This window comes from Panulirus ornatus, chromosome 9, assembly GCF_036320965.1.
Source record: "Panulirus ornatus isolate Po-2019 chromosome 9, ASM3632096v1, whole genome shotgun sequence".
NCBI lineage: Eukaryota > Metazoa > Arthropoda > Malacostraca > Decapoda > Palinuridae > Panulirus > Panulirus ornatus.
In genome coordinates this window covers 43,507,100-43,515,315 of record NC_092232.1, presented here as the reverse complement: position 1 = coordinate 43,515,315, position 8,216 = coordinate 43,507,100, and positions in this window count along the sequence as shown.

Sequence of the window (8,216 nt, the reverse complement as noted above, 5' to 3'; positions counted from 1 at the left end):
TGTAAGACAGTTTAACAAGTAAGGAACAAATTATATTGTAAGAATAATGTAAGGAATTAGTTTGTAATATAATATGTGACACTTATCATGAGTGGGTCAATTATAGGAACTAAATTGTTAAACTCATAAGGGACATGGCCTCGTCCATAGCAGTTCCCACTAGGATTACGCCAAGTGCAAAAGTTTACAATTTACAGTGTTCAAATAAGAACATACAGTGAAATAGTTTCAATTAATGACACCATGAAAAATGTATCGAGTGTAGAAAAGTGACAAAGTCAAGTGGAAAAATGACGAAGTGACATAGTGAAGTAATTAAACCTGAGAAGCTGAAATGATCGCCTCGGCAACCCAACTTGATTTCGGATCACTCAGTGCACAGACGAGACTCAGTGTCAGTGAGTATCCCATCTCCTTGGAGACAGTCACCCAGCCCGGGGAGCATCCAACATTCACTAAGTAATCCAGGTAAGCAAGCACCTCGATTTGTTACAAAGGGTGTCTTTATAAAGTGTGCAAGGCTCGCCCACTGTGAGGGTAATGACCCAAAAATGTGTCTACAAGAGACACTGATAACTTCATTATCTACAGAGTCGAGCCTGGTTGAGTCGAGCAGCAGTTTGGATGGAGTGGCTGCTTGGGTCGAGCAGCTGTAGGGCACCCGTCAGGGTTTCAGCTGGGAAGAGTCTTAAGGACGTACTTGACCCAGCGATGCTGTGAGCAGGGACCGACTTAGCATGGAGGACGAGGGGCCATCGCTTGGGCACAAACATACTCACTCCCAGAGACCCGGCTGCAGTCCAGTTGCCAACAATCCAGCTAAAAACAAGTGTCAAAATGCTTTGCACACTCAAGTGAACTGTTAGCACCAGAGAACAAGAAGTCCCTTGCAATTGTGAATTAGGATGTTTATCTACTATTAGTATTTGTGTTAGGGTGCTTGCCACATTATTTCTGATACTATGAATAGCCTTAGATATTAAAATATCACAGTGATTGCGTTTACAGACACATGTCACTGTCATGTTATGTGTACCCATGTCATTCTACTTAGGTATTATATGTAAGAAGGTTACTGGCTTTTCCTTAGCCCACAGAAAAATAAGTAGTCAAAGTATGCTTGGCAGTCCATTGGCCTAGTTGGGTCATTATAGCTTAATTAAGGGGTTTTACTTAAACTATGGCCATGGGTCCACATGGTAATCTCACTTGAACATCATCAACCATCAAATGATAACCTCTAGCAAGTATCACTAGAGTAAGTACAGTATCTATCATACACATTTTTTTTTCTATTTTCGAACTTAGAAAAGCAAATGGATTTGAATGTAGCATTTATGGATCTGGAGAAGGCATATGAGAGAGTTGATAGAGATGCTCTGTGGAAGGTATTGAGAATATTGGTGAGGGAGGCAAGTTGTTAGAAGCAGTGAAAAGTTTTTATCAAGGATGTAAGGCATGTGTACGTGTAGGAAGAGAGGAAAGTGATTGGTTCTCAGTGAATGTAGGTTTGCGGCAGGGGTGTGTGATGTCTCCATGGTTGTTTAATTTGTTTATGGATGGGGTTGTTAGGGAGGTGAATGCAAGAGTTTTGGAAAGAGGGGCAAAAATGAAGTCTGTTGTGGATGAGAGAGCTTGGGAAGTGAGTCAGTTGTTGTTCGCTGATGACACAGCGCTGGTGGCTGATTCATGTGAGAAACTGCAGAAGCTGGTGACTGAGTTTGGTAAAGTGTGTGAAAGAAGAAAGTTAAGAGTAAATGTGAATAAGAGCAAGGTTATTAGGTACAGTAGGGTTGAGGGTCAAGTCAATTGAGAGGTAAGTTTGAATGGAGAAAAACTGGAGGAAGTAAAGTGTTTTAGATATCTGGGAGTGGATCTGGCAGCGGATGGAACCATGGAAGCGGAAGTGAATCATAGGGTGGGGGAGGGGGTGAAAATCCTGGGAGCCTTGAAGAATGTGTGGAAGTCGAGAACATTATCTCGGAAAGCAAAAATGGGTATGTTTGAAGGAATAGTGGTTCCAACAAAGTTGTATGGTTGCGAGGCGTGGGGTATGGAGAGAGTTGTGCGCAGGAGGGTGGATGTGCTGGAAATGAGATGTTTGAGGAGAAAGTGTGGTGTGAGGTGGTTTGATCGAGTAAGTAATGTAAGGGTAAGAGAGATGTGTGGAAATAAAAAGAGCGCGGTTGAGAGAGCAGAAGAGGGTGTTTTGAAATGGTTTGGGCACATGGAGAGAATGAGTGAGGAAAGATTGACCAAGAGGATATATGTGTCGGAGGTGGAGGGAACGAGGAGAAGTGGGAGACCAAATTGGAGGTGGAAAGATGGAGTGAAAAAGATTTTGCGTGATCGGGGCCTGAACATGCAGGAGGGTGAAAGGAGGGCAAGGAATAGAGTGAATTGGATCGATGTGGTATACCGGGGTTGACGTGCTGTCAGTGGATTGAATCAGGGCATGTGAAGCGTATGAGGTAAACCATGGAAAGTTGTGTGGGGCCTGGATGTGGAAAGGGAGCTGTGGTTTCGGGCATTATTGCATGACAGCTAGAGAATGAGTGTGAACGAATGGGGCCTTTGTTGTCTTTTCCTAGTGCTACCTCGCACACATGAGGGGGGAGGGGGATGGTATTCCATGTGTGGCGAGGTGGCGATGGGAATGAATAAAGGTAGACAGAGTAAATTGTGTGCATGGGTAAATATGTATGTGTCTGTGTGTGTATATATATGTGTACATTGAGATGTATAGGTATGTATATTTGCGTGTGTGGACGTGTATGTATATACATTGTGTATGGGGGTGGGTTGGGCCATTTCTTTCGTCTGTTTCCTTGCGCTACCTCGCAAACGCGGGAGACAGCGCCAAAGCAAAATAATAATAATAATATACATATACATATATATATATATATATATATATATATATATATATATATATATATATATATATATATATATATATATATGCCCATGCATATATTCTAAATGATCACAGTTTAGCGAGTGATCAAGATATTCTTAAGAGACAGCGGGGAAAATGAAACACTATAAGTTCCCAAGTGCACTTTCGTGTAATAATCACATCATCAGGGAAGACGCAAGAGAAAAATATAACAGTCAACTGATATACAGCGAAGAGACGTAGCTAAGATGCCATTTGGTAAACATGCGATTGTCCAAGACAGACAACGAGCGTATTATTATTTTACAAATTTTATCAATAATAAAGTTATCCAATTTGTATAAACCATCACTAATATTAAGATTATAGTTCTTTGTGTATTGAATAATATAAGATTCATTGATATTTCTCGTGGTAATAGAGTTAGAGTTAATAACTGAGATGGCATTACTGCAGTCAATACAATGATCATAGTTTTTCATGTGATTAGACAAGGCATTTGATTCTTGTCCCGTTCTTATACTATATTTATGTTGCTTAAGTCTAACAGAAAGATCCTTACCAGTTTGTCCAACATAAAACTTATCACAATTTCTACATGGCACTTTATAGATGCACCCGGGAGAATTTTCTGGTGAATTCCTGTTTAAGATATTCTTTATAGTATTATTGTTGCTGAAGGCAACATTTACATTAAAAGATTTAAGCAACATGGGAAGTAAAGTAAATTTATCATCAAAAGGGAGAACTAAAAGATTCTTGGTGTGAATGGGAGGTTTGGGCTCAACTATATAAAATGATTTCTTTGCTAACTTAAGGGATTTATCAATGACAGATCTAAGATACTTTAACTTAGATCCAATAGGACATATCTTCTCAACTCATCATCAATATACTCTAGACTGCAAATATGTAATGCCCTAAGGAACATAGACTGAAATGATGATAATTTAACTCTGTCATGTTGAAATGAGTAATAATAGATATATGAACATACATTGGTAGGTTTTCTGTATATGCTTAACTTAAACTTGTTTCCTTGCCTAGATTGTATTAGTTTTCAGAAAAGAAGAGAGAATGTTGGGGTGAAGAGAATGGTGAAAGTAAGTGAGCTTGGGAAGGAGAATTGCGTGAGGAAGTACCAGGAGAGACAGTGCAGAATGGAAAAAGGTGAGAGCAAAGGACGTAAGAGAAGTGGGGGAGGAATGGAATGTATTTAGGGAAGCAGTGATGGCTTGCGCAAAAGATGCTTGTGGCATGAGAAGCGTGGGAGATGGGCAAATTAGAAAGGGTAGTGAGTTGTGGGATGAAGAAGTAAGATTATTAGTGAAAGAGAAGTGAGAGGCATTTGGACGATTTTTGCAGGGAAATGGTGCAAATGAGTGGGAGATGTATAAAAGAAAGAAGCAGGAGGTCAAGAGAAAGGTGCAAGAGGTGAAAAAGAGGGCAAATGAAAGTTGGGGTGAGAGAGTATCATTAAATTTTAGGGAGAATAAAGAGATGCTTTGGAAGGAGGTAAATAAAGTGCGTAACAAGAGAACAAATGGGAAACATCAGTGAAGGGGGCTAATGGGGAGGTAATAACAAGTAGTGGTGATGTGAGGAGTTGGACTAAGTATATTGAAGGTTTGTTGAATGTGTTAGATGATAGAGTGGCAGATATAGGGTGTTTTGGTCGAGGTGGTGTGCAAAGTGAGAGGTTTAGGGAGAATGGTTTGGCAAACAGAGACGAGGTAGTGAAAGCTTTGCGGAAGATGAAAGCCAGCAAGGCAGCGGGTTTGGATGGTATTGCAGTAAAATTTATTGAAAAGGGGGGTGACTGTGTTGTTGACTGGTTGGTGAGGATATTCAGTGTATGTATGGCTCATGGTGAAGTGCCTGAGGACTGGCGGAATGCATGCATATTGCCACTGTACAAAGGCAAAGGGGATAAAGGTGAGTGTTCAAATTACAGAGGTATAAGTTTGTTGAGTATTCCTGGGAAATTACATGGGAGGGTATTGATTGAGAGGGTGAAGGCATGTTCAAAACATCAGATTGGGGAAGAGCAGTGTGGTTTCAGAAGTGGTAGAGAATGTGTGGATCAGGTATTTGCTTTGAAGAATGTACGTGATAAATAATTAGAAAAACAAATAGATTTGTATGTAGCATTTATGGATCTGGAAAAGACATATAATAGAGTTGATAGAGATGCTCTGTGGAAAGTATTAAAAGAATATGGTGTGGGGGTAAGTAGCTAGAAGCAGTGAAAAGTTTTTATCGAGGATGTATGGCATGTGTACGGGTAGGAAGAGAGGAAAGTGATTGGTTCCCTGTGAATGCTGGTTTGCGGCAGGGGTGCGTGATGTCTCCATGGTTGTTTAAATTGTTTATGGATGGGGTGGTTAGGGAGGTGAATGGAAGAGTTTCGGAGAGAGGGGCAAGTATACAGTCTGTTGTGGATGAGAGGACTTGGAAAGTGAGTCAGTTGTTGTTCGCTGAAGATACAGCGCTGGTGGCTGATTCTGGTGAGAAACGGCAGAAGTTGGTGACTGAGTTTGGTAAAGTGTGTGAAAAAGAAAGCTGAGTGTAAATGTGAATAAGAGCAAGGTTATTAGGTACAGTAGGGTTGAGGGACAAGTCAATTGGAGCTTAGTTTGAATGGAGAAAAACTGGTGGAAATGAAGTGTTTTAGATATCTGGGAGTTGATTTAGTAGCGGATGGAACTTTGGAAGCGGAAGTGAGTCACAGGGTGGGGGAGGGGGCGAACGTTCTGGGAACGTTGAAGAATGTAAGGAAGGCGAGAACATTATCTCGGAAAGCAAAAATGGGTGTGTTCGAGAAAATAGTGGTTTCACCGATGTTATATGGTTGCGAGGCGTGGGCTTTAGATAGGGTTGTGCAGATGAAGGTGGATGTGTTGGAAATGAGATGTTTGAGAACAATATGTGGTGTGAGGTGGTTTGATAGAGTAAGTAATGAAAGGGTAAAAGATATGTGTGGTAATAAAAAGAGTGTGGTTGAGAGAGCAGAAGAGGGTGTATTGAAATGGTTTGGTCACATGGAGAGAATGAGTGAGGAAAGATTGACAAAGAGGATATATGTGTCAGAGGTGGCGGGAAAGAAGAGAAGTGGGAGACCAAATTGGAAGTGGAAGGATGGAGTGAAAAAGATTTTGAGCGATTGCGGTCTGAACATGCAGGAGGGTGAAAGGCGTGCAAGGAATAGAGCGAATTGGAACGATGTGGTATGTGGTATACCGGGTCGACGTGCTGTCATTGGATTGAACCAGGGCATGAGAAGCGTCTGAGGTAAACCATGGAAAGTTCTGTGTGGCCTGGATGTGGAAAGGGAGCTGTGGTTTCCACTCCCAGATATCTAAAACACTTCACTTCCTCCAGTTTTTCTCCATTCAAACTTATCCCCCAATTGACCTACTGTACCTAATAACCTTGCTCTTATTCACATTTACTCTCAGTTTTCTTCTTTCACACACTTTACAAAACTCAGTCAACAGCTTCCGCAGTTTCTCACCCGAATCAGCCAACAGCGCTCTATCATCAGCGAACGACAACTGACTCACTTCCCAAGCCCTCTCATCCACAACAGACTGTATACTTGCCCCTCTCTCCAAAACTCTTGCATTCACCTCCCTAACAACCCCATCCATAAACAAATTAAACAACCATGGAGATATCACCCGCCCCTGCCGGAAACCGACATTCACTGAGAACCAATCACTTTCCTCTTCCTACTCGTACACATGCCTTACATTATGCCTTACATCTTACATCTTAGGACTGCCATTTTTCGTCCCTTCCCCCTTGGCGCCAGACGGCCGAGGTCAAGAGAAGAGGTCATCGCTAGGATATATGGCTTCCCATATATTATCGTTTAACGTCAAGATGAGGGCCGGACCTTAGACCTCCAGCCAATCAGGAGTGGCACTATGGGCCGCCCTCCTCCAATCACAGTCGGGATGAGGGCGTTTCAATCCGGCCTTTGGCCAATCAGGACTAATTGTACGGGGGCCATTTCCTCTAATCACAGCTGAGACGAGGCAGGTCAGGGAGGAGCTGGCCGCTCCCGGCTCGCTCCCCCTTCAGTAGAAGCCCCTGAAGAATGCTTGGCCATGATTCCTTCAGCCATCACGTGTCCAGCAGGTAAAGTGGGTTTCCTCTCTGTATCAAACCCGTAGCCTACGATCACTGTGTAAAGTGGCGCCATACTAAACTCTACGGCTTTATACTGTGTCTGTCATGTAGAGTTCGAGTGTCACAGTGTATTGCAACTTTTCTCATGGAACTGCCCACCTGATAAAGTGCATCTTGTGTCATATTTCTGATTGTAACAATGTCATGTAACTTGTCAGAGAATTCCCCATCGAATAAGTGTATCTTGTATCATGTTTTTATAGTCAAATTGTCATAAAGGAAAGAGATCTCCTGGTTTGAAATCTTACCTGAAATGTGGAATGTTAAGTGTTAACGTAAATGTTTGTGCCGATTAATGTGCTATTGTCATCTAGTACTCTATATTTCTTGTATTATATGCAGTTTTAACCCTAGTGTTTAATATCATCCCATAGATTTAAGATAGCGTTATCCAGTAGTTGCATAAGTAAGTGAGCTTGGAAATGAGACTTGTGTGAGGAAGTACCAGGAGAGATTGAGTGCAGAATGGAAACAAGTGAGAGCAACTGACGTAAGGGGAGTGGGGGAGGAATGGGATGTATCTAGGGAAATAGTAATGGCTTGCGTAAAAGATGCCTGTGGCATGAGAAAAGTGGGCGGTGGGCAGATTAGAAAGGGTAGTGAATGGTGGGATGAAGTAAAATTGTTAGTGAAAGAGAAGAGAGAGGTATTTGGACGATTTTTGCAAGGAAATAGTGCAAATGACTTGAAGATGTATAAAAGAAAGAGGCAGGAGGTCAAGAGAAAGGTGCAAGAAGTGAAAAAGAGGGGGGAAAATGAGAGTTGGGATCAGAGAGTATCGTTAAATTTTAGGGAGGATAAAAAGATGTTTTGGAAGGAGGTAAATAAAGTGCGTAAGACAAGAGAACAAATGGGAACATCGGTGAAGGGGGATAATGGGGAGGTAATAACAAGTAGTGGTGAAGTTAGGAGATGAAGTGAGTATTTTTGAAGGTTTGTTGAATGTGTTTGATGATAGAGTGGCAGATATAGGATGCTTTGGTCGAGGTGGTGTGCAAAGTGAGGGGGTCAGGGAGAATGATTTGGTAAACAGAGAAGAGGTAGTGAAAGTTTTGAGGAAGATGAAAGCCGGCAAGGCGGCTGGTTTAGATGGTGTTGCAGTGGAATTTATCAAAAAAGGGGG